General features: G+C 44.5%; 1 protein-coding gene across 1 annotated transcript in view; it reads left to right on the top strand.

Moving 5' to 3' along the window:
- The window catches only part of FAM135B (family with sequence similarity 135 member B), a 380275-nt gene that overhangs the window by 102781 nt on the left and 256961 nt on the right, over nucleotides 1-20533 (top strand). The window lies entirely within an intron of this gene.

Raw genomic sequence — 20533 nt, 5'->3', positions numbered from 1 at the left:
TCCATTAATGGCTGTTAGCCGGGATGGGTAAGGAATGGTGTCCCTAGCCTCTGTTTGTCAGAGGGTGGAGATGGATGGCAGGAGAGAGATCACTTGATCATTACCTGTTAGATTCATTCCCTTTGGGGCACCTGGCATTGGCCACTGTCGGTAGACAGGATACTGGGCTAGATGGACCTTTGATCTGACCCAGTACGGCCGTTCTTATGTTCTCAAATGTTATTTTCACAGATCTCAATGGTATGAGGCCAGGATATGGAAAATATTGCCCTTAGAGGACCAGGGCAAGGACACTCCATGTAACTTTATGTTCTTAGTGCAAGGTGCATTTCTTCACCACCCCCGTCACTAATAAAAACACACAGCACAGAACACAAACATCGCGTCCCTTCCCAGCAAGTGATGACCTGGCCTCAGTTATTCATTCCTTTGTCATCTCTTGGCTTGACTACAGCAATGTAACCGAGTTGAGCAGAAAGCTTTCAGCCCTTAAAAAACTCCAGCTGGTACAGAACACCGTGGCACATCATCTGAGCCACATCAGACCCATTTTCCATTCCATACACTGGCTGCCCTTAGAATATTGAATCAGGTTCAAAGGCTTGGTCCTTATTTTAAAAGTGCTCCAATGGGTTGGACCCAGGTTATCTTTAAAAAAAACAACAACGGCAAAAGCTCTGGGATGAAGACCATGACTGACAACGTCAGCTTTCTACCATAAGAGTAAATCTTGTTTTGTGCAGGAGACAGAAGCTTGTCAGGTACTGGTTCAAGACTGTGGAATGAACTCCCTCACCACTACATCACAAACCTCACCACCTTCCACTCCAAGTGCCAGAACTTCTTGACCTGCCTTCTCTAATCTAAACACATTGCACTGTGTGCATGTGCGTGTGTGTGTGTGTGTGTATAAAATGAACCAAACCCTGGGGAGGGGATGACAGAACAAACATGTGACCGATGTTAGTTGTGTTGCTTAATGCACTACTGGAAGGCGCTCAGATGCTATGGTGCGGAACATGGTATAAGAACTCATACAGAATAGAATAAGAAAGCAGCGGTTAACAATTCTATTTATCTTTAATAAAAAGTTAGCCACTAGAGTGCCTTATAAAATTCATGGTATTTAAAACCTCAAAAGTAAAGGGAGTTGGATGCATTAGTGAGGTCACCAAACTTACCTGTGGGTGATGATGCTAGTTGAGTAAACTAATATTGGAGAGAGTGCTAGTAGCTTTCCAGTGCTCCTGTAGCCTGAGCTAGAGTGTAGGCTGAGCACTCACTAGGCCAATGGAAACTACATGTGTTTTGCTCCTTTTGGCAATCAGACCACTAAGGACCTCATTCAAAACTCATTGACTTCAGATGACTTTGGATCAGGCCCTTTGTGATTTGAGTATGTGCATTCAGCATGTCAAAAGCTCAGGCAGGCCCCTACACAAATGTTTTCAAATCTGGGTACCTAAGTTAAAAAATGAGGCATCTGTAGTGGAGCTCAACACAAGGCAACTCTTGTGATTTTAATGCAGGTTTTGCATAGTACTTTTCTTAAAGCCCCAGCTCCTGGCATGAGATGATTATGTGTAAATCTCAGCTTTCATTTTTTTTTTAAAGTAAGTTTTTTAGCATTCGTGGTTGAAAAGAGAACCTTGCAACGGTGAGCCAAGAAGGCAGGGGAAAAAAAGGACCCCAGATTTATTACTTTTTAAAATCACATTTTTAAGGCAATCTTGTGATTTTGGGGGGGGCTGACTTGTGATTTTGAAAGCTTGAGTTTAATCGTACTGCTGGCTATTTAAGTCTCATTGATTGTCTGTTAAGTGGTTTGAGATCCTTACATTTAAGTTGTAAAGTATAATGAGTTTTTGCTATTTTATTAAACAAACTCTCATCGGTAAACCGTTCTTGAAAAGCTGAAAGTAGCCACGCTTTCTGAAAGCTTTTGCTAATGTGCACATGCTGTCCTAAGAAAGCCAGTTTGACATTGTAATTGGTTTACCAAAGACCAAACTCTGCTCCCTGAGCAACAAGATGCTCCTGTAAGGAAAAAAAAATACCCCCACAATCCAAGTGGCATTTACGCTGCTGTTTTAATGGCATCCTGACTGAATTGAGTCTGAAAGAAGCTTCAGGCTCACCTAATATGATTTACAGTTTTACAGAGTTACACTTTGAATATTAGCTCTAGCTCTTACTTCGTAGAATTACAAGAATGTACGTGTCTCCATTTGGGGATCACGGTGTGCGTGGGGGACGGGAGGTGTTGCCAAGCCGGCAGGTTCATAAAATGATGCCTGTTTATGTGCTGCAACATATTGTTACTTAAAGTGAAGTGAAACATTTTTAAACATTAAGCTTAACTGGAACAAGCTGGAAATACAACATCAACACAAGCAGTCAGTTCATTTATCTAAACGAGAAGAGAAATGGTGCTGACGATTGTAACTAAACGAGCAGTACTGGTAATGATATAATTCTGAAGTGCTTCAGAGAGAACCTGTGCGCTGCGCAAGCAATTGTGGTGGAATTTGAGGCTATTCCTGGAGTTGGCATGTGAGGATAATACTGCTGCTTAGCAGTTATTTGGCACTTTTCCTTTCCGAAGCACTTCACAAATGCTAACTAATTGAGGCATGTGAAGTTATCTGTGTTCAGAATGTGTTGTTATGTTGTTACATGCTGCACATATCTCATGGGAGAGAGCTGCATTATCACCAGCAACAAATGGAGCATTTAAATATAGGCTGAGCTGTTAGGAAAAACAGCTGGCCAGATCCTGGGCCCCTTTGCACCGTTCAGAGGGCACAAATAGGGTAGAGAGCTTTCCTTCTGTGGCAGCCAAAGAGTCTCTGATGGGGGGGGTGAGGGGCTGGGGGGGTGTAAAGCTGTATAGCCTTCTCTACCCCACTCACTCAACCCCCTGGCACACTGGTCTTTCCTGGATGGAGGGAATGGAGTCATCATCTATACACTGTGTTCTGGCCGTCCACAGCCAATGCAATGGTCCTTAGGCAACTGCTCCAGCTAGCATCGCTTAGAGCAGACTGTAGGAGTGGTTTGGGGCTTAGCACCTCCTTTTCCTTCACCACCCTGGTTCCTGCACCAAGTGCAGCGTTGACCTTGCTCAGGATAGTTACTGTGCATCTTCTTCCACACATCCTGAAAATAAAATGTTTATGTAATGGTGTGTTAAAATATTTCTAGTTTTAAGAAAAAGCATCTCACACTTCTAATGATTTTTATAACTCTCAATAGTATTCCTAAAACACCAATAATTGTGGGCTAATTTTTCAGACTTGGAGCTCCAAAGATAGGAACCTATGAGTGAGCATATGTTGGCTCCTAAATAAGGACACAGATATTCTGGTCACCTAGAAGCACCTATTGTATAGATTCTCTCTATTAATTTAAAATGAAATTCTCCCCAAAGGTGCAGATCTTCGGTAGATCAGTTATGCTTTCTTGAACTGAAAATTTTATCGACTTCCTTAACAGTGATCAAAGCCTCTCTCGTTTTCCTGAGTATAATAAATTTAACTTGAGACTCTCTTCCTGCAATATTATTTAGCAGACTTTTATTTTATAAATTGTATGATAAAAAACAGGTAAAACTACTTCCAGTTAAATGTCAAGTGATTTGAAGAACATCTTGTAATGATGAATTGCTAGTGTTACAGGCTGGGACTGTGAGCAGGCTTTTGAATTCATGCCTGGTAAACAATTGAAAGCTTGTCTAAACCCCAAAGATATCAGGGTTTTCTTTTTTCAGAATATGTCCAAACATTTTTATCTGACAGTTCTTAACTTTCATTCAGTAAGAATAGTATATACTTGTTCTGAGGTCCAGAAGGAGGTGAGAGGCAGAACAGTTGAAAGTCCCTGGGTAAAGATAAAAGGTAAAAAATAGGGGCGACATCACAGTAGTGGTCTACTGTGTACCACCAAATCAGGTAGAGGTGATGGAGGAGACATTTGTAGAACAAAAAAACAGAAATATGAAAACTATAAGATCTGGTAGTAATGGGGGGCTTTAAATACCCAGACATCTGTTGGAAAAGTAACAGCAAATCTCAAACTTTCCAGTAAGTTCTTGGAATGTATTGTTGGCAACATTTTGTTTCAGAAAGTGGAGGAAGTAAGTAAGTGGAAAGACATTTTTAGATTTGATTCTGATCAATAGGTAAGGACATGTAATATGCTCATGTGACCCTGGACTCCATCTTGGGCCAGTAACTTTCCGCAAACAGGGGCTGTGGTCTTTGTTTGGGACAGTGAAATTCCATGCACATGGCAGAGAATATAAAAGACTCTTGAAACATCTCCCTTTTGTTTTCGTTCCCCTGGACTGAATTACTAACACGGGCGCTCTACACAAGGAGTCCTGATGATTCCCAATCTGTTTGGGTGATTCTAGAGAGACCTTTGCAAGCTAGTAGTTTATTCTTTTATTCCATCTTTGCTACAAACCTGATACAAAGACTTTGCAATCACTTGTATGTATACGATTCCTTTACCATTTATAACTCTGGTTTTTTTAAAACATAGTATTAAACCTTTAGTTTTAGTTACTGAAGGATTTGCATCAGCGTGATTATTGGGTAAAATCTGAGTTATGTATTGACCTGGCTAAGTGGCTGATCTGTTGGGATTAGAAGCACTCTATAGCTGATAAAATTGGTTTTCAGTAACCACTCATCATGAAGTCTAGTGTTTGAGTGATGAGCCAAGGGCTGGAATGCCTAAAGAGACTGCATTTTGACATCTTGTTAACTATTGTGGAGATACAGAAGTTCACTTTTGTTACTGGCTTGGTATAATCTAATGATAGAATAACCACCAGTTTGGGGTAAGTCTACCCTGTTTCTCAGTAATCTGTCCTGAATTTGGCATTCTCAGCTGGGACCTACTGAGGCACAGCGGTATGGTATCCAACTTGAGACACTGTTAAATGGGCCTGATTTTCATAGGGTGGATATTCAGCACTTTCTGAAAATCAGGTCCCTTTAAGGGGTCCCAACTGGACAGCCAAAAGCATGAATCCCTCTTGAAAATGTAGGCCTTTACATTTATTCGAGGCTAATATTGTACTCTTGTGTAACAATAAAGTCCACTTTGAGAAGGATACAATGGTGTTAAAATTATTTGGTACATACATTGCAGACAGTCACGGGGCAGAAGTGGAAAAATTGGCTTTTATCCTTGTATTGTGGAGTTTGAACGTACAGTATGTCTAGATCAGAGACTTTTTTTAAGCACTTTAATTACTTAGAGTGCTTGCAGCTTTGGCAGTAGATTAACAAATGCAGATCAATTCATCCGTCAATCCATGTTCATTTTGTTATTTGAGAACATCCATTCATCTGCAGGGATAACATCTGCCAAGAAAAGGTATTACAAACAAAACGCAGGGTAAAAAATGAACTGTTCTTGATAATCTTCTGCACTCATTTGGCTATGTGTGATAACTCTTTATGGAGATGTCCTGTAACAAATGAGAAGTTAGCTTATAATGGAGCAGAAAATATAACTTCTCAGGGTGATGTTTTCAGCTAGTTAATAACAAATGCTGAGGATGTCAGGAATTTTATTTTTGTTGTTGACTAGTTTGAACACTGACCCTGTGGATGAGATATTCTCGGGGCACATGTTTCCTTTGGTAAAATAAACAGCATAAAGCAGTGGAGGGAAATATTTTGATAGAAAACACTTAACAGCTGGGCAGGTGTAAGGAGGTCTACCACTCACTGTTCAGCAGCGCCTCCTTGTGGCTTGTCTAGGGAATAAGTTCCCCATCTGGAGGTCACTCACTCTGCAGCCCCTCTTTGGGCTGGTCGGGAGCTGCAGCGCCTCTCCTTCATGTCTTAGTCCTCTAGCCAAGTCACAGTTGTCTTCCCTTTCTAGGGGTCTCACCAGAGTCTGTCTCCACGCGGTTTCAGGCAGTCTCCATATCCATTGTGCTGACTGCACCATTCCCACACTGGCTTGTAGGGGAACCTAGGCTCATACTCCTACCCTGGGTTCCAATTCAGAGCCGCTTGAACCAGCATTCAGGTCTATTCTCCTGGACTGCTTTCTATACTCCTATAACAGGCTCTTACTCTCCCCGCTCGTATCAGGGGTGTGACTGCAAGTTTCCTCACTGCGCCCCTCTTCTCTCCTCAACTCCTAGGCTTTATAGGGAATGTCTGTACAGCAAAGAAGAACCCGCAGCTGGCCATGCCAGCTGAGTCAGGTTCGTGGGACTTGGGCTATGGGGCAGTTTCACTGATGTGTAGATGGCTGGACCCTGAGCCCTGATACCCTCCAACCCTGCAGGGTCTGAGACTCCAGACTCCAGCCCAGACATCTGCACAGTAATGAAACAGCCTCGCAACCCAAGCCCTATGAGCCCGAGTCAGCTGGTATGGGCAAGACCTGGGTTTTTCTTTGCTGTGTAGATATACTGATAGAAGCCCTACCTGTTCCTCCCCAGGTGAGCTCCATTTTTAGTTGCTATCATTTCTGCTTAGCTTCCCAGCTGGTTCAGCCTAAGGCTAATTGGCCTCTCCTGCCACCTTAACCCCTTCAGTGCTGGTATGGGAGAAGCACCCCATCATGGGAGGAGCACCCCATCACAGGAGGAAAGTGTATGTGTGTGAGAGAGAGAGAGAGAAAGTATGTGAGAGAAAATTATGGGAGGAAGGGTAGTTAGTGAGCGTATAAGGAAGCATGGGTAAATGATTTAAGGAATGTCAAGGATAAATCAGACTCAATAATGGATAAAATAATGAAGCATTTAACATTTGGAACATAATTAGGAATTAATTCAAGTGGAGAATGGTTTGTGAAATGCCATGGCTAACCTCAGATAATTAAAAATTAACGTTGTTCTGCTTGAGATTGGACTCCATGTCTATAAACATTTAATACTTGACAGTATGTTTGAGGTAAGTAACATTGGAATAATACTTCCCTATCTCATAGGGTTGTTGCAAGAATAAATACATGAAATGTCTGAGGCATTCAAATACTGTGGTAATGGTAGCCATATAGGTATATATTATCTATAGTAATTTCTCTTAGATAATTTACTTGATTGATTCAGTTTAATTTTCCTCTCATGGAATGTCCATTATCCGATTGAGTTTCCTCAGAGTTCATCATTGTTTTAATCTTTTCACAATTTTTATTTTACTTTCTGAATTGAACACAAAGAGTTCAAGGTCAGCATTTGATGCTACGTGTTTGAAATTTGGGCCTTGATGAGTAGTTGTGATTGGTCACAAAGTATTGTTTCTGTTCCCTGATTGGATGAGTGAAAATTATAAGTAGGAAGAGAGCTGGAGAAAGCTGCTAAGCCTATGACTCTCTCTCAGGAAGGGGGGACGAATTTAGGGACAGGTAGCAGATAAACAGGACAAAGCAATTTGTTTTCTTTAAAACAATTATTAGTCTCTTCCCCTCTAGGAAAGACAGTCTTAGGACATCAGTTTTTCTATTTTTTTTTTTTTAAATCAGGCTAGTGTCAGATTCATTTGGCAGATGAGGACTTATATTGAATTCATCTGTCATTACACTGGCGCACACAATTTGCAAGTGCATGCCCAGTCCTGAGAGAGGACAGATGTGGGCCTGTAGCAGGGTGGACCCCTGCTCCTGCCCTGAAGGGGTTAAAAAGAGCCCTGGGAAGGGGCTGTGGCTGGAGAAAGCAGCCTTTAGGCTGGGGCATGAAGCCTGGGCTGATGGGGGAAAGTAGGCTCAGCTGTGGCCATGCTCCAGTCAGGCCCAGCTGGCCCATATAAGAGGCTGTGAGCCAGAAGCCCAAAATAGTCTCTCTCTAGCTGTAGAGTGAGATGGGCCTGGCTGCAGGGAGCTAGACATAAGGTACCTGAGTGAAGCAGGGCTGAAGAAAGGCAGAGGAGCAGGGGAGCTCTAGCCTGGAAAGCACCAGGCTGTGGCCTAGCATTGGGCTAACAGGTACTGGGGGTTGCAGAGGGCAGCCCAGCGGTAGGCCAAGGCAGCAGGTCCAAACTCTCTTTGCCAGTGATGAGTAGGCTGATACTGCAGTCTGCCCCAGGGTGTGGGGCTAGACGATGACTGGCAGTAGATATATACTGAGGCAAGGTGGGGATAGAGGGTGGGGGTTCCCCGGGGAGAGGAGACCCTGAGAGAAGGGGGTTACTGCTAGGGGGCAGCACCCCATGTAAAAGGGCACCGGGTCCAGGGAGGGACACAGAGACCAGAAGACAGACGGATCACCAGCCTGCACTGGGTGCTCCAGAGCTGAATTGAGCTAATTTCTGGAAGTCACCAGCAGGAGGCGCTGCAGGGGTGAGTCTGGCCTGTTACAGGGCCAAACGGGCTTGGTCCAAGATACTGCTCAGACTTGTATATTGACCTCTGAGCAAGAGTTTTGAGAGCCTGAATCGCCATTGAGTGTCCCATGCCTTATAAAATATATCAGTTATTCCATTTACTGCTCTGTCATCTGCGCCACAGATGTGGATACAGTAATTCATGCATGGTGCTAATTATGGATGGTGAGGGGACACCTATCTTAGGTATTTATATGGCCCTGGTTATTGGGCTATCTGATTGCTTCATAATCTAATGGATTAAATGTATTTATCCCCACAAAGCATCTGGAGGAGGGCAGTTTTATTATCCCCTTTTTACAGAAAGGAAACTGATGCACAGAGTAGCTGAGTGACTTGCTCAAGGTCACATGGGACATCTGTGGTAGAGCAGGAAATTTAACCTCGGTCTCCCGAGTCCCAGACCAGGGTGCTAACCATCCTTCCTCTCTGTCCTTGTCTCGCTCATTTACCAGCCTCTTTAAATTTTACTATCTGTGAATAATTGCTCTTGTTAGTCTGAAATTTAGCTTTTCATTGGCATTTCTGTGGCTGAAACTCAGTAGTGCAGATACTTGCTGCAAGTGAAACAAAAGGCGGGTGAGCACCGCGGAAGAAGATTAATTTTAAACTGGAGTGAATACCTTTGGGGATGTGGATGTGAGATTTGCCCGGTTCTGCTTTACAATAGCACTGTTATATTTAATGGTTATATTTAAGTCTGGGAGTCCTATTCATAAAGAGCTACGTTCTACCACCTTTCTTCACACTGAGCGGTTCCTTACTCTGTGAGCAATCCCATTGAAGATAGTGGGGCTAGCTGCAAAGTAAAGCACTAAATGCGTGTAATGGTGGTAGAATCTGTCCCTTAGGACATTGAGTAATTCCGCAGCGTTCCTTAGTGACTGGCTAGCTCCACCATAGGATGCTTTTCCATCAAGAGGGAGGGATTCTGGTCACTGTAAAATGTAGTTGGATCGGGACTCTTTCCAGTGGTGAGCCCCAGCTGCTAAGACATCCCTACCCACACCTGTCTGCCTTGTGCACTTAAAATCTCCCTCTACTTGTGGTTCCCACCCTCTCTTCAGGCCAGAACATAGCACGCGGAAGGTTGTCCCTCATGGCTGTGGCATGGAACCGTGCTTCATACTGATTATTTAGACTGTAAGCTTTCGAGAGAAGGGACTGTGTGTGTACAGCACCAGCACAATTGGGGCCCCATTTGCAGTTGATCCCTAGACACTTCTGTAAATAAACACCACTAATGAAGTTTGGTGGCTGAGCAGAGGGGAAGCTTGGGGCCACTGCAAAGAGGGTAGGTGCACACTGCAGTGCTCAGTGTGAAGGGGGCGTGACTAAGCAGTCTGGGTAGAGGGGTCTCCTATGTTGTGAGCAGGGCTGGCTCCAGTGTTTTTGCTGCCACAAGTGGTGGAAAATAAAAACAAAGTTGCGATCGGCAGCAGCTCTGCCGCCACCGCTTCATTCTTCGGTGGCAATTCGGTGACAGGTCCTTCCGGGAGGGATTGAAGGACCTGCTGCCTGCCGCCAAATTGCCACCAAAGACCCGGAAGTGCTGCTCCTTTCCGTTGGCTGCCCCAAGGACCTGCTTGCTTGCTGTTGTGAGAGGAAGGGAGCAGTAGAGAGGCAGGGCTCCTGCTGGAAGGGGAGGGAGAAGAATGGAGAGACTGAGATCTGAGCCATGGGAATTAGCACGATAAAGGTTTGGTGGGTTAAAATCCGTGTGGCTTGTGATTCTGCAAAATGTGAGCAGGCTCTGTCTTTTTCATTATAACCTATCTCCCCGTTTATTAGCAGAGGTAGAGCAAATCTTTACCCTTTGGGGAGCAACAGTTATATGACTTTCCAAGAGCACCCTGTGGGGAATCCTGGGGTTTTATTATCTATTTATTTCGAGGAGGTATGTACAGCAAGGGAAAGAGGACAAGAGATGCTGAGGGGTTAAATATAGCTGGCTGCTTCCCATTGCCTAACCTCTGAGTGAGGATTTCACTGCGACTTCTGGGAGCGGCCTTACAGTGGGATTTGTTGCTATGAGCTCAGTGACCATTAATGCTCACTCAATTAGTTGCCCTGATGGAGGAAATACAGATGGAGGGGCACTCACTGCTCCTCTTGAGTCAATCATTGGGAGTCACTCGTACTGGCAGATAGGGGCCATTCACAGAAGCTCACTAGAGATTTAAAATATCTGCATTGGGTGAGGGGGGGACTGGATGATTAAGAGGATGGTTGAATGGGCTATGGAGTCTTGTTAGTTCTCGGTCCGTAGTTTAGAATCAGTTCCATGTTAGCAAGGCTAAATGCTCATCATCTGGCATATGTCTAGGATATGTGAAATAACATGGCTATCTCTGCCTTGTTGCTAACAGGTAGTCACCCATATAACAGAAAGACAGGCGCTTATTTTGGCCGACATATGGGGGATGAAGGAGGGACCTTGAAAGTGATACACACACACACCTCTATAGGTTGAGCTAATGAGACCAGCCCTGTAGCTGGGCTGTAACAGAACCATATTCTCCATTGATAGGGCACAGATGGGGGGACATATTACACACACACTAACCAATGACAGCTTTCAGAATAGTAGCTATGTTAGTCTGTATCTGCAAAAGAATAGGAGTACTTGTGGCACCTTAGAGACTAACAAATTTATTGTAGCATAAGCTAACCAATGAGTTACACAGACATTACAAATGTCTGTGTTGTTGACTGTGTTCACAGAGAGGCCAAGAGAATGGGCGGGAAGATTGAACTTACCTAGAAAGGGGTTCCTGTAAATCCAAATTTATTTATATTGGTGAAGGCAGGGTCAGGGGAACTTGCAATGCAGTTCCCGGTGCTGCATCCATTCTGTGGTAAACCGATGACTTCAATCTCCAGTACTGAATGTGCTTTTAGAACAGAGTGTTTCTAGTCTGCTCGATGGGGATGAAACCCCTCCAGAGCTGCCAACAATCCAATGAGAAAAATAGGTGCATTTGGATGAGACTCGGCAGTTTTCCAACTCAATGTGTGTATGCGTTGAGGGTTGGGGATGCAAGCGGAGATGTTCCTGAGAGTTCTAGAAGGAAAGAGGCCTAGAGAGAAGATTAGAATGAACGTTGGAAAAGCCCAGAGGAAAGGCAGGCGGATCTCCTGGGGGCACTAATTTTTCATAGATGGTACAGGTAGGGGAGAGGAGAGAGATGCAGGGATAAATAAAATGGCTTTATACATTTATAGCAACAACAGAGTTTATTTTTGCCCAAGATCTTGAGAGAGAACAATGCTGGCCTTAGTAACAACTACAGCTGCTCGGGAACTTTGCATCACAATGATTTTTTGCATGTAAAATGCAGCTTTCACAAAATAAAAATGGTCTAAATCTTCCCCCCCGCCCCTATTGGGAGAACTGAAATGAAAGATTTTCCTTCAGGCCATTTTGATCCAAATCAAAATATTGACTTATTAAACTGATGCAGAACTTTTTATTTCAAATCAATTCAACGTTAAAGTTTCCGTATGGCAATGCATTGCCTCTTGGGAGTTCTAGTTTTGGGAATGTCATCCACCCATTCTCCCAAATCAGCCAAGCTCCCTGGCTGGATTACCTCTACCATGATGCAACAAAGTCTTCGCTCTGACTGAGCCATGTGGTGCATCATGGGATTCATATCATTGTGGGTGCATTGTGGGGCATGTGGACAGGCCCAAAGGGGTTACCTGCTGCCCAACCTATAGCTGTCATGAGGAAATGTGGCACCCTAGGAAGTTGCTGTTTAATGTTGAACTGACTCAAAACAAAATAGTTTGGGTCAGTTTGTGACACACTTCAAACTCAGATTCTGCTCTTTGTAAAGAATTTGGTGACTTCAAACACCTGAAATAGATCCCTGAGTCTCCCTCTGCTCTATAAGAAAAAAAGATCAAACTCAGATGCCCCAAACATAGTTTAACATGGCTGAGCAACAGGATTCAGCTTCCTAATATCAATAAACCTCATGGTTTAAGCTCTTTTGCTTCTTTACCGTACTCAGTGCCCAAGGACTGGCCTGACAGGAGTAAAACAACAAGCTGCAACTGATTTTCTGCAGCCGCATATTCCTAGTACTTTGAACAATTTTCTATTTAGGCAATAAATATTTTAGAACTCGTTAAAGAGTAAATGTACAGCACATGCCTGTAATGCAGAATAGAGACCGACTCAGGGGTCAGTGGGAAAAGGGCTCAAACTAACAAGTTTAGCCCTATATCCCAGCCAGCCAGGGTAGGGAGTGTGTAGAAATTGTTCCCTCTGGGGAACACAGTGGTAGCGTGTCCAAAAAGTTCAGCCGCTATGAAAATGTAAGTTAACACTGTAAGATCAAAGCATTCCCTTTTATGTCTCTCTGTCAAGGTCAACAAACTGAAATGAAATATTCTTATTTGGGAATAATGAAATATTTCATTTTGACTGAAAATTCTGAAACAAAACATTTTACCACTTCAGAACTGAAAATATTTTTTGGAACTTTTTGTTCTGCAAAAAAATTCAATATTTCATCTTTTTGTCCTTATTTGGAACAACGAATGTTTAAATCAGAATTTCTTGCAGTACAGAAATTCTAGTTTTCACTTAGACAATATTGTGACTAGATCTGAGACTTTCTGAATGGAGGGAAGTGTTATAAGTTGTTTTCTCATGTACCTATCTAAATCGCTTCTTTTTCCTTACACTCAGTTAGGGCCCGATCCTGAAATCAGATCCAGGAATGTAGAGCCAGCACTATTTAACGTCTTAAAATATCACGAACAACATTATAGAAACATTGGAAATCTGAGCCGCTACATTCATTCTCTCTTTAGCTAGATCTATACATCTTCTGAAGGGAGCAAAGTATTATACAAGCAAACTGCAGTATAAAAATTTGAATAAAGACAGAAAGAATGACCTACCTCCAGCAATCTCTGGATTTCTCACACATATATTAAAGGGTGCTTTGCTTTTATGCTAGTTTGTGCCCAAAACAATGAGGCAGTTAAGCATTACTAAGGTTGTCTTGATCTGTGTTTTTGCAGGAGGTCTGACTGATCACCATGGTCCCTTCTGGTCTTAAAATTTATGACTGTACAGGTGTACAGTATAATGTAAGACTAGATCTTATACCTTACTCCTTGACTGTGACACAAAATTAGCCCATATTGCCAAGGTTCTCGTTTCTCCTGAGTCTTAAGTATCTGTGCCCAGTTCTTAATGGGTTCCTAAATGCTTTTGGCCTTTCCTTTCCCACTGCCTCTTTGCCTATAGTAAAATATCTTTTCCCAGCTTTACTCTGCTGTTCAGCCTTCTCCCCAGCCTCTTTCACCTCCAGCTGTGTTAAGTAGCATGAATGGGAAGAAAAGGTCAAATTGGTTTAAAAGTAGTCATGCAGACAGTGCTACCTTGGTGGGCAGAAAAAGGGTAAAGGCTCCTGAGGTGAACATAAAAGGAGATGTAAAGAGAACCCGTTGGCGTAATTGTCAGAGAGCTGCAGGAGATTAAAGGGCTGGGGGGATTACGGCATCTAGAATTGCAGGCTCCTGTGGGGAAGAGATGATTTGATCAAAAGGTGTAAGGAAGTGGAGGAATTAAACTGATCATGACTGAGGTTCACTCACATCTAAATAAAAGCCTGGCCTCCAGTGCTCCAAAGGCTCAATCCTATGAAGTTGCAAGCACTGGCTGTGATCCAGAAAAGCACTTAAGCACACGACTTTTCACTTGTTTAAAATTATTTAAGGTTTTGCTGCATCGGGTCCAAAGTGCTCACCTCCTTACGGGATTGAGCCCTAAATCCTGGGCCCAGTGCACATCTCTAAGTGCCTGCACTGCTGAGGTGCTGAGCACTTCTGGCAAGGTACTGATCCGAGCCTTGAAATCTGTGGATTTCATTGGGAGTAGAAGGTGCTGAATACTTCTTTGGGATTGAAGGATTGGGCCCTCACAGGGTTTCTCAGCATTAAAATATAGAAGCTGGGCTGCGAAGAATTATGCAAGAGCCCTAGGAAAAATCTGGTAAGAAAGTCTTGGAAACAGAATGTTTAATGATAGCGAGCATGGATTCAAGCCCAGGTGGTCGTGCTTAGCTCATCTGCTGTAGTTATTTGGCACTTCAGCTGTGTCATATAGGGGAAAAGCCATAGGTAGAATAATATTTGAAATGAAACCCTGTCAAATGTTTTCTTTTGTTTCTTAAATGGATATAAATGGCAAACGCAAATCTATTTCATTCACAGGTGGCTCTTTGCTAATTGCTTTGGATTGATTTTATGGCTAAGGCACTGTCATAGCAATCAGAAGATTTGGTTTCAATGTCTGCCACAGACTTCCTGTGTGACCTTGGGCAAGTTGCCAATCTCTCTGTTCCTTATCTGTAAGATGAGGGATATGTCATCCATTGCCCCACCCTTTGTCCGGCTTGTATACTTGGATTTCAGGCTCTCCGGGGCAGGGAATAGCTATGAGTTTTTACAGCACCTTCCACAATGGGGCCTCCATCTGGGTTGTTGCCTCAAGACAGTTTTGTAATACAAATTAATAAACACTTGCACAATGTAGTTCTCTGAAGCATCTCTACACCCAATGCAGTCACTAGGATGTGTTTGTTTGGCACTGTTCTTATGAATATCTCAGCTTACTTCAGATTTTACTTCAGATATCAAGCCTTAAAACCAGAGGGAATATGGTTTTCTAACTTCATTTAGTGAAGATCTATTAATTATAAGCATGTGAATGGTTGATCAGAAAAGTAGTTTGAGCATCTGTAGTATGGAGGGTAATTTACCCATTCTTCCCTCCTATGCTTTAAATCAGTGCTTCTCAATCTTTCCAAACTACTGTACGCTTTTCAAGAGTCTGATTCGGCTTGTGCACCCCAAGTTTCACCTCACTTAAAAACTACTTGCTTACAAATTCAGACATAAAAATACAAAAGTGTCACAGCACACTATTACTGAAAAAGTGCTTACTTTCTCAATTTTACTATATAATTATAAAATAAATCCATTGGGATATAAATTTTGTACTTACATTTCAGTGTATAACAGGGGTCAGCAACCTTTCAGAAGTGGTGTGCCGAATCGTCATTTATTTGCTCTAATTTAAGGTTTTGCGTGCCAGTCATACATTTTAACGCTTTTAGAAGATCTTTCTATAAGTCTATAATATATAATTAAACTATTGTATGTAAAGTAAATAAGGTTTTTAAAATGTTTAAGAAACTTCATTTAAAATTAAAATGCAGAGCCCCCCCAGACCAGTGGCCAGGCCCCAGGCAGTGCGAGCGCCACTGAAAATCAGCTTGCGTGCCACCTTCAGCATGCGTGCCATAGGTTGTCTATCCCTGGTGTATAATATACAGAGCAGAATAAACATTTCATTGTATGAAATTTTAGTTTGTACTGACTTCGCTAGTGCTTTTTATGTAGCCTTTTGTAAAACTAGGCAAGTATCTAGATGAGTCAATGTACCCCCTGGAAGACCTCAATGTGCCCCCAGGGATACACATACCCCTAGTTGAGAACCATGGCTTTAAATAATACTGATGGTGGTGTTTTCTTGATTTTCATTTTGTTTAGCTTGCATTTAAAGTGGTTAGGGTTTTTTATATTGTTTTGTTTTTAAAGATTCAAAAATGGATGTCTGTAATAAACGTCTGTCTCAGATCTGGACTTAGAGTACTAGACAACATCTAGTGTTACGAACCTCGCCCAGCTTAAACCTCAGCTGGAATTATCTCGCTGCCACCACTAGGACAATTTAGGTTCCTATTACCCCGAGTCACCCCAACATACTGGGACCCCCAGACCCACGAGCCATGGGTCTCCCTATCTCAACGGGAAAACAAGCTCCCTCCATTGTCCCTCGTTATCTGCCCCCCGCTTCCCCTCCAGTTTCCCTGGGTGAGCCGGGCGATGCAGTACTAACTCCGTGAAAAGGCAAAACAAAAGAGGAAACACCCTCATCCCTGAGGCGATGCATCAAATCTAGTAAGCGAATATAAACGAAGAATGTCCACTCCTCCCTTCCTGTACCTCACTGGAGAATACCCCAAAACCTCAGCCAGGTTAAAAAAGAAACTTCATAAAAAAGAAAGAAAAATACAAAACAATATATGCATAAGAATCAAGCAGGCTCGCTATAAGAAAATATGAAATACAAAGTCTGATAAAGGATAGCCAAAAGAAACCAAGTCCAGCACAGTACAACACACATGTAAAACAAACACAAAGCAATAAACAGCCTATTTGCCTGGTGCCTTGTACTCACACTTTGTAAGGAAAATGTAGAAAGAAATAGGAGTAGCAGGAAAGCTTTTCCCCATAGCGGGAGAAACACAAAGACCCAATACACAATCCGCCCCTGACTTTAAAAAATCCAGCTCGCTGATTGGTCTCTGTTTCAGGTTTTGGTTTTTGTTCCCTTGTCACGCCTTTACAGTAAAAGAAATTTAACCCTTAACCGTGACCTATCTACGTATGACACGCCCCCCAAATCACAGACAGGAAAAATCCACGTGGAGTGATTCTACCTAGAAACGTAAACTAAAACAGAGAATACCAACACATCAACCTTACATTAAGGAAAAGTTTTACGCAGTGTATGCCGGAAACTCCGCGGGAGAGTGCATCACTACTTTTAGAAGTCCTGAATGGTGAATCAATAAAACTGAGAGCTAGACCCAACGAAGAAGTTTCTGTGTTCCCGTTGCGTATGAAACCACTTAAAGCGAACAGGTCAGTTGACTGGAACCGCGTCCCAAACTATGGCTAGCTTTCCAGGGCGTACACAATGGCATAGCATTCCTTTCACGACGACCAGTGGCTTCCTCCAGATAGTTTCTTGCGAGAAACACGACAGGATGGAAGTTCGATCCGTCCTTCCCTGCATAAGAACTGCCTCTAATAACCACGCCAGATGCATCGTGTACTAGGAAGGTTGTCAAAGTCTGGGGCCCTTAGCACAGGTAAGACTGAGCGCGCCTAAGGTTGGGTAAAGGCCTCCCTGACACTCCTCATCCATTAACTGTAGTTGGCGGGGCTTCTTGGTTAGGTTTCGGTCAGTGGTGCAGCGATTGGCTGTAGTGTGGACAAATGCTTTAAGACTTTGCTGGCAAGAGCCTGCAACACGCAAAGCCTAAAAAAAATCTGAAACCCGAAAATGTCAAATGAGGCTGGACAGCCAAAACAGAAGCGTATATCTGACCGTGAGAGACCAATCCCAGCGGGCTCTGAGACCATTACAAGAATAGGGGTTTAGGTCCCGGAGCCACCGGTGTCCCAGGTAAGTAACTCGGTTGGCCGAATTGACACTTTGCCTAACAGTTAGTCTGCCCTGTCTGATTACGGTCAAACAGACCTTTCCAGTGTTCTAGGTGTTCGGGCCAGGATCTGAAAAAATGGCCAAACATCATCGAGAGCAACGCATATTCCCCCAGTCCTGCTAGAGACCCATCACCAGCCTCTGGAAGGTGGCGGGTGCATTTCGCAGCCCGAAAAGGAATACATTAAATTCATATACCGCCCGCCATGGGTGACGAATGCTGACCTTTCCGTGGCAGTTCATCTAGCAGTACTGCCAGTACCCCTTTGGTTTAAGTCATGTAGAGATGAACTGGGCACGTCCCAACTTCCAATAGCTCATCGTGCGTGGCAAATGGAATAGTTGTCTGGACGAGTACCGCAGTTAGCTACGGTAGTCCACGGCAAAGCGTATTTCCCCATCGGTTGGGTACCAGAACCACGGAGATGCCACACTGGTAAATAGGGATTATACCCATCTGAGCATGTCCTGGATCCCCGCTCTATAGCAGGCTTGTGCGGAAGGGGACACCCGGTAGGGTGGTGGTCTATGGGGAGCATACCTGTGTCAATGAGTGGTATGCCCGTCAGTCCGTCCTGGAGTGTGAAACAATGGTGCAAGTTGGTGCACAGCTCCGGATTGTGCCGCGGCAGACTTCCAGGGTGGGTTGAGAGGTCACCTCTCCACGCCGCCGTCCTTTTTCCCGTCATAGTAGATCGCCATCAAGCACTCAGCGCCTCTGCCCCTGACTGTAAACTGACAAACTGTAAGTCTCGGAAAAAAGGCGTGAGATGAAATTAACATGGTACCACTTGGGTTTGAGTGAGAATCGGGAAATGCTTAGAGAAGTTAACAGCTCCCAGCGCTTCTTGGACCTGAAATGGCCCGTCCCAGATGCGTCCATCTTATGGCCTGTTGCGCCTTCGAAGACCATAACCTGGTCTCCTCTCTGAAGGAACGGTCGCGGTATGTAGACGTACCAGGCCTTTGCCTTCGAGTACCTGAGGTTTGCCTCACAAGGCTAGAGAATGGCAGAGGGTGTTTGTGAGGTGCTACAAATCCAGAATGTTAGCCTGGAGAGGTGTAACCCCTCCCATTGTGTTTCAACCAGCTGTAATGGCCCCTAAAACACTCAAGCCATACACAATTCAAATGGCGAAAACCCTATAATGGATGTGGTAGCAGCCTCTGTAAGCAAAGAGCAACTGCACAACACTAGGTCCCAGTCATGGAGTATCAGTTAACGAATTACGGGATGCATGCCCCCAAAGTCCATTAAACATTCCACCAGCCATTGGTTGATGGGGTACGGGTGGCAACCAAGTGATAAACCCATGATGTCCCACAGGTCTTCATGTCCGACAGGAAATAAAGTCCTGAATCGAAGGATATCGGAGGGCCAACCTACCCTGGCGAATCTGTTAGGGCGGCAACACGCTTAGCCCTGGTGTTGCCTAGAGCAACGCTCTGGCCATCGGGAGCAAGTCCACAAAGTCAATACGTAACGCTTTCCCTGGGTGTCTTCCGGAAAAGACCCAAATAGCCCAAGTACCGCGAAATGACCTCAAGAGGGAGTGCTGGAGAGGGCCTTGACCAGATGTGAAGCTTTCCCACCTTTGCCACACCTACAAGACCTGGACATACTGGCAACTCTGCCCCCCATCCCCCCCCCCCCCCTTTCCAGTGGGGAAAAAAAAAAGGAACCTTTTCCCCCTAAAAACCCCCGTTTTTTTTTCCCCCCCCTTTTGGGGGTCCCCCCTCTTGTCACCCCAGCAGGCCACTGGGATGATCATGGGCTAAGCTAAAGAGCTTCCCCTGTAACTTAGTTGGAACCACCAACCCGTTGTGCGGCTGCCCTTCTTTCCTGGCGGTCCACCAGAAAGAATTCCCTGTAAAAAGTCCTTGGCTAAACAAACCGGGATCGTCAGAAGAGCTGAGAGCGTGGGTGTTCCCGGCCGCCACCCAAGCTTCTGAAGCTTCACTGCTTCCTGCTCAAGTCTGAACGTTCCCTTGACGCAGGGGACACCAGTTCTACTCAGACGGGACTTGGCTGGTCTCTCTGAAGTGATGTAGATGATGGGTGTTCCTGTAGCTGTGTAGCGCTGTCCCGCTGGTGCACCCGGTGGTATCAGGCTCGCCTGAGCCTCTCGTAGGTGTCTGTTACTTCTCAGTTGAGGCCTCGTGGTCCCTTCGGCGTTCGTGAAGTTGTTCACTTGCTTGGCGCGGTTGCTGTCCAAGCCGGTCTGGGACGAGTTTGGCGTTTCAGCGTACATGGGATCCGGTCCACTACCTCATCTGGTACATGGTAACACATACAGTCTCTGTGGACGCTAGGAATAGTGAAGGGTCTGAAGCTGCACGGTTTGCTGTGTGTAACCATTCTCTTCTGGACTGCTTCACGGTGGCCAAGTCTTCCCGCCAGTAGCATGGGATGGGGATAATGTCAAATAGAACTGCAAAAGTCCAGCAATCCTGACGAGCTTTTACTGACAGGCATTCAGCTGTAGCAAGTCAGCAGCGGACGTAAGGGAATGGTCACTTTGGCCCCTTGGTGAGGAGTTTGGGATCGACGAAGGATGGTGATAGCTGACACGTGCTCCGTTCTCCACGGTAACCTCTTCCGCCCACTCTCAATTCCCTCGGCTCCGGGGAGGAGAGTAGCTGGACGGATCTTTGGTTGCTGGGTGCAATGACTTGCACCCGGTGGGGTTATTCGGGCGAGTTGCCTTATGGCATTGCTTTGATTGTCCGTTTCATACACTATAGCATCTTCAGAAACGGTTACGGGTGAAGTAAGTACGAATACGGTGAGGTGGAAGAAAGGGGTCTGTGGCTTCCTTGGTTTGAGGTGGGTTTGGGTGCCCTCGGTTTGTAGGTT

Source organism: Chelonoidis abingdonii, chromosome 2, assembly GCF_003597395.2.
Source record: "Chelonoidis abingdonii isolate Lonesome George chromosome 2, CheloAbing_2.0, whole genome shotgun sequence".
Classification (NCBI taxonomy): Eukaryota; Metazoa; Chordata; order Testudines; family Testudinidae; genus Chelonoidis; species Chelonoidis abingdonii.
Note: the sequence above shows the minus strand (reverse complement) of the source record. Positions and strands in the feature narration are given on the sequence as shown.